We start from the raw sequence: 6,550 nt of genomic DNA on the forward strand, positions 1-6,550 counted from the left end.
TAATTTCTGTACAGCAGAATGCAGGCAAAGAAATTTCAACACTCTTAAGCAAAAAACAAAAATTAAGCACAAATGTTTGTTTATCTAAAATAATTTTTGCTTATTAGTATGATTGAATTTGATAATTGAAGCTCAGCAGCAAAGACGTTGGTTAATAAAATGGGATTAAATACATAAAGGATATTTGTGTTATTTACTATTTCATTATTGCAGATTTGCTTCATATTCTGAGTTTTCATTTCACTGTTCTTTATTTATTTTGAGGAATACTGAATCTGTTTTTGTGCAAGTGAGATGAGTAAATGCATGTTCACATTTAGTCTAGAACTAACCATACATGGGGCAGACAATGAATGCTCACGAAATGAAACTTACTCACGATTTTTCTCAACATGGGGATTATAGAGCTGTCAGTCAATAAATGGGAACGCAAAGTAACTGGAGTTACTTATTTGAAAAAGTAACTCATATATTTCCTTCTAAATTAAAAAGAAATGCATTACTTTACTAGTTACTTGAAAAAAAATCTGATTATGTAACTCGTGTTACTTGTAATGCGTTACCCCCAACACTGGTAATGAGTGTGGCGTTTCTTGTTCCTCGTCTATGATGCCAAATGGGGCAGTGGCAGCACTGCCTGTACTTAATGTAGTGTTAGCTGCTTTTGCATTTAAAAATGCTTTATTAATGCAAAAATAGAACAGAAAAGAAGTAAGCAAATGTTACAGACGTAATACTATTTTTTTTTCCTAGCAGTTGAAAGTGGTGTTAGGCTATATTAGGGATATTTTTCATTCATAAAGGATGGATTCAAGATGCAGGTCACGGTGTCATCAGATTTCCATAAGTACTTTCAAGCCTCTGCATATCTTTAATAAGAAGACCATTTCTTGAGCTGAAAATATCAGCCAGAGGGGCAGCCATTAGAGAAGGTTTGTATTCATTACACTGAGGGCCCTGCAGACTGGGAGCACATTTCACTTCATAGGTAAAATAGAAGGTGCCATATTTAAAAACACAAGCATCAGTCACAACTCCACTTCTAAGATGAAAAGAGCATGTACCAAGGAAGTCGCTGTTCCAAGAGCTGTCTGCATCATATACTTCAAAAGTTAGTTTATAGGCCATTCTGATCTTAATAGGACCAAACTTAAATGTTTCTGGCCAGCGTGGATTGTCATTATTATCAATAGTCTCCGTGCGCTTGATTTGGTTGTCATATGTAACAGTTACAGTGCCATCTGTTTGTGTATATCTATCTCCATACAGACCTTTGGCTCTGAGACTGTAGACTTTCAGGGTCGCAAGTCCTTTTTCTTCAACAGCTTTCTTCAGTCCTTCCCTGGCAGGGTGTTCAGGACTCAGTAAGAAATGAAGGGGTTTCAGAGAGTAATGCACAATGTCAGGGAGACTCTTCAAAGACTCAAGCCATTTTTAAGGGAATTTGGGTGTGATGAACCAGAAAAAAGCAGATCTTCTCCATTTATGTTTCCTTTGATAATATCTGTCTGATGTTCATTAAACATGGAGCTGAATTTTTCATTTGTGCCCATCTTCTTTTTCTTTTCTTTACAAAAATGTGCCTCTGCCTTCACAGTTGCTGCATTTTATGAACCAGAGGCTTCTACATCCAAACAGTCCTTCACTGCAGTGTCTGTAAGTCCACTCACTGCTGCCTGACAGCTTTTGATGGCTGTTATGGCTTTCATTTGCCCTCCTAACTTGACACTTGTGGTATAGTGAGTGCCATATGTGGTGATCAGGTAGGCATCTTGATCGTAGGATGCAGGGAGTGATTTGATTGCTTCAAGAAACTCTTCATGAAGAGGAGGTTTTGTAGCTACACGATATCTGTAAAGAAACAGTAAACATTTAAATTTAGTGGAATCAAAGAAGAAAGAGTTTCCAATTAATATTTTCATTTCTTTGCATAGTCATTATCTTTTTAACAGTATAAGGCAAAATAACCCAGCTGTCTCACCTGTAAAAACTGCACCCAACTTCATGTTTGGTGAAGCTGTATTTGTCTTCTTTTGATTTTGTCATTGCCAATTTTGCTTTCCTGGAATGAATGCTTCCAACTGCAGCTCCAACAGCCTTCACATCTAAACCAACTTTCCAGCTGACCGAGAGTGCTGATGATGAATCATTGACCAGTGCTTCACTTGATTCAAAGATCTGACTCGAGACTTTCATTGAACACTTTGGCAAGGCCCTCCAGTCTACAACTGCTGCTGGTAGCTTCTGTTTTATTCCATTCATGTACTTTTTTTTGCGCAATTTACAAGTGCCATTTCCTAAATCCCATTTTTCTGTGTTGATCACAAGAACCTTTTCGCTCCATGGTCACAACATCAAATCCTTCTCCAGCAAGATTGTGTCCTGGAACATAAGGAGCATCCTCACACTCTTTTGATACACCTGTATCATCCTGTCCATAAATGGTCATGAGAAGCAATGCCAAGAAAACAACAGGGTAAATCTGAAACTGCCCCATGATCTATGGTGACATAAGAAAATGTTAATATTTCTGTCAAATCATTTTTGTTGTAAAATTTAATTTATCATTTAACAAGAACAGTAGCCTAGAATTTTAACTATAATAGCATAATATAATAGCAAAAAAATCATAGTATGAAATATGTTGTTTCTCTAACCTGTCTTTTCGTATGATGATTGTGTGGTAATGGGTGTCAACGGTTTGTTTTGCAAGTGATATGCCATCACGTGGCTATGACAAATGTTCAGATGTTTAACACATTGAGGGGGCCTAAGATGAGCAATGCTATAAATACTTTCAGTGAACAGTGAAGAACATGTCTTGAATGTGTCAATAACCTCAGCAAATGCATAGTACTGTTACAAAGCGGTTATGCTCAAGAGACTCAAAAGATACTTTGGTTTAATTTTTTTACATTTATCTATGAAAGCACCAGGTATGACACTGGCTGGGAGTGCTTGAAAACAGTAAATGAAACTACTGACAGTGACAAAGAGTCTAAAAAAATTGAAGTCCTTTGTCAACAATATTTCTATCTTGGCGCACATTCTGGCGACCACCAGCCCACCAGTGAAAAAAGGGGTCCTGAAGGTTTGACAGTATAGCACAAGGAGCTGGGCATCATACTACCGCAATTCTGAGAAGGTTGCAGCAGGCAGGGATGAAACTTCAAACACTGTCCAGTTTATCTCATCTCAATGTAAGGAGCAGCATTCCTGACACTGCTTGATTTCTCCAGTAATGAGGAAGTCCCATAAGGCCATGGGGTTGTTATTTTCAGCCTCAAACTGCTTGCTTACTGACCTCCTGATATATATTTCAAACAAAAATGGCAAGAGCTTCCTGAACTTATTGGTTCCAATAGACTAGTACTTTCTTATTACTATCACCTTTTAAAAATAGTCATTGAAGTGAGTAATTTCTGACACAGCATGTCACGCCTGAACAGATTCAGTATAAAGTCTGTCATAAAGAAAAACATGAAAAAAATAATTTTATGTAAATTAAGCAGTTTTATTTTTCTTCTTTTTTCATTTAAAAAGTGTTATCACAGAAGATTTTATTCCAAATAAAAATATTTAAACAAAAATATCAATACATTTAAAGGTGGGGTATGTATTTTTTCAAAAATGCTTTAGAAAACTGAGTCAGGCCGAGTACCAAAATAAACTTACTGCCAATCAGCAGTAAAGGGGCGTGTCTACTCATGATGGGGAGGAGAGAGCGCTCAGTGCACAGGACGGACATTAGCCGAGCCGAGCGACGACAGAAAGATAGAGATGGCAGATAAAAAAACAAAAGAGGAAAACGTCTGCGGAACAAAAGAAGGCATGTCTACACCGGACGCAACAGTTGTCGCGCCGCGCAGCAACAGCTAAAGTCTGTCTACACTGGACGTGATAAAGCGACCGCTGAAAAACATTTGAAATTTGTGTCAATACGTCATGAATAGAGCGCAGCAGCAGTTTTCTGTCAGGGATTTGTCGTGTCGCGCCGCGCCTCAGCATCACTGATTATAATGAGTTCTATAGTATTTTGTCATGTGTAACATTGGTTTTGCTTTGTATCACAGAACTAATCGTTGCGTGGGTTGCGTACGAATGTGTTGGGCGGAGCTATCAAAATAGGGGCGAGACCCTTTTGGGGTAGGGGCGTGTTTGTTTTGGTGATTTCAAATGTCAACATTGGCTACCAGAAATCACTTACCCCACCTTTAACAATTGCCGCATAGGTATACAGTTGTAAATGTAGGAGCCATTTTAATGCAATTATGTGTTTGTCCATTGGGTGGCGCACTGGAGATCGTATATTATAGGGCAATTGGTTAATGAGACAACAGGTGTGTATTGGGAGTAGGGAAGCACACAGTTTTTGACTGTTTTGGACCGGTCTGGATCGTGCTAAATTATTGGATTATGTGTTTGGACTGAGTTGGACAGTATGCTGTGTCTATAAGGTATGGACTTTCGTATTCTGTGAACTAGACAAAATGACACCACAGCTAATTGGAAGCAATGTTTATTCATTGGAGCACAATTAAGAAAGACACTGTTTGCATTTTACTTCGGTTTTGCCTGGACTTATTTTTACGTGTCAATTACTTGCTCGCTCCTGTTACCAATACTAGCGTTTTAGTGGAAGCCGCTACAGCAGTGGTTTTCAAACCGGTCCTGCGAGCACCCCCAGCACTGCACATTTTCTGTGTCTCCCTCATCTATCACACCTGATTCAACTCATCAGCTCCATACATACACGTTTTTACATTGTACTTATATTTTTTAAAATACGTGCATGTAAATACATCTGTAACTAATTTCTTTAATTACATTTATAATTACACTGTTGACCCATCCCTTACACCTTAACCCACCTTAAACCTACCCATACCACCAAACCTGTCCCTAACCTTACCCGTATCCCATCTCAATAGCAGCAGAAGTGTTTACAAAATTAACACAATAAGCACAATGTACATATTTTTTTGATGTAAGTACATAGTAGTTAAGGCCACCTAATATAAAGTGGGACCAGATTTTTATTTCTTTCTTTTTTTGTCAGTGGAAGACAGGCTTCACTACACTGAATAAACAGCTTTTGTGGAAAAAAACAGCATATGATTTAATGATTCAACACCCTATTGTCTAATCTTTGACATATTTGCAATCAAACGTTCATTTTGGATTACAAAATAATTTACATTAAAAAATGCTGTTTTATAAGAGAATTTTGCGACATGTAGGATTTAGTTTACAATGGTAAATATAGTATTCATTTATGATTAGTTGAAGTAAGTTAGTCCTAAAATTGAGTCCAACAGTTGGTTTCTAAATGTAAAAACTCCATTCATTTTCTCCATTGGCAAACTGTTTTTAATGATAACTTGACACCTTTAAACACAGACCTACTGTGAGTTCTGAGGTTGTTAATCAGTGCTGTGCTTTTGTTGAAGTCATCTGTTCACATTATTTCATAACTTATTTATTTTCTTATTTCTGGTGAAAAACTACATTTCCCATGATGATATGTCTATATTCTGTCTTTTTTCTCTATATTTTTATTACCATAGTTTTTTTTTTTTATTATTATTAAAAAATTATTTATTATTTGTCTATTCTCCTTATTATTATTGTCATATTTTATTTTATTACCTTAAATTTTGTGTGTCTCTTTGTGTATTTCTGCACTGGAATCTCCTGTCACAAAGATACATTTCATGTGTGTGTGTAAAAACACTAGGCAGTAAAGCTCTTTCTGATTCTTATGCTGTATAAAAAAAAAATTCACAGATCAGAGAGTCGTGTCAGGGCCAAAAACACATCTGAAGTCTCACATCTACAGTTCAATACTGATTCAGTTTGATAACTCATTTTGTGTTACAGTTGACTAAAATGTTTACTGATTCAGAATAACGGACTGTAGATGGTGAATAGTTATTTTTCAGAGGAATAATTTCCTTGTGTATTTAGTCATGTATGACACTTCATTGTGTGACAATAACTAAGCAGCTTGCTTTTATGATAAAAAATAGGTCAAGTTTATTGATAGTTGGTGCCTACATGTGGAAGTGGGAAAATGGATATGTAAATATGTATTATTGTTGAAAGCTGAGAACAAATTATATGATACATGGTTATTAAGAAAGAAAATACTTTATTTTCTATAAACAATTCAATATCTTACCCACATGTTTTGTTCAGTCTTTTAGCACATTTTACAGTTATATACGGATAGCTTTAGGAATTGTAAAACAGTTACCAAAATGCTAACTTGTATTAAAACATTGTCAACCACTGCTGGTGTGGTTCTTGTGCATTCAATATCCCGATTTACAATATCCTGATTTATGACTGGACAGGTCTATGAGTGTTTGCTTTGTTACTTATGTAGACTTTTCATCAATATCCAGGTAAATACAGAAGGTTGTCTTGCATGTCAAAGGTTAATTTGAAGGGACAGAGCCTCAGTCCATCCCCATATAAATGCTTAACAAAAGCACAAATGTGCAGCATAATTATCACCCAGATTTTCAAAAAGCAAATTAGCATACAG

General features: G+C 36.4%; 1 pseudogene; it reads right to left on the reverse strand.

Moving 5' to 3' along the window:
- Positions 1 to 822: 822 nt before the first annotated feature.
- On the reverse strand, positions 823 to 2,497 carry LOC107745045 (perforin-1-like; annotated as a pseudogene).
- Positions 2,498 to 6,550: the final 4,053 nt, after the last annotated feature.

This window comes from Sinocyclocheilus rhinocerous, unplaced genomic scaffold, assembly GCF_001515625.1.
Source record: "Sinocyclocheilus rhinocerous isolate Xijiao unplaced genomic scaffold, SAMN03320098_v1.1 scaffold438, whole genome shotgun sequence".
NCBI classification, from domain to species: Eukaryota; Metazoa; Chordata; class Actinopteri; order Cypriniformes; family Cyprinidae; genus Sinocyclocheilus; species Sinocyclocheilus rhinocerous.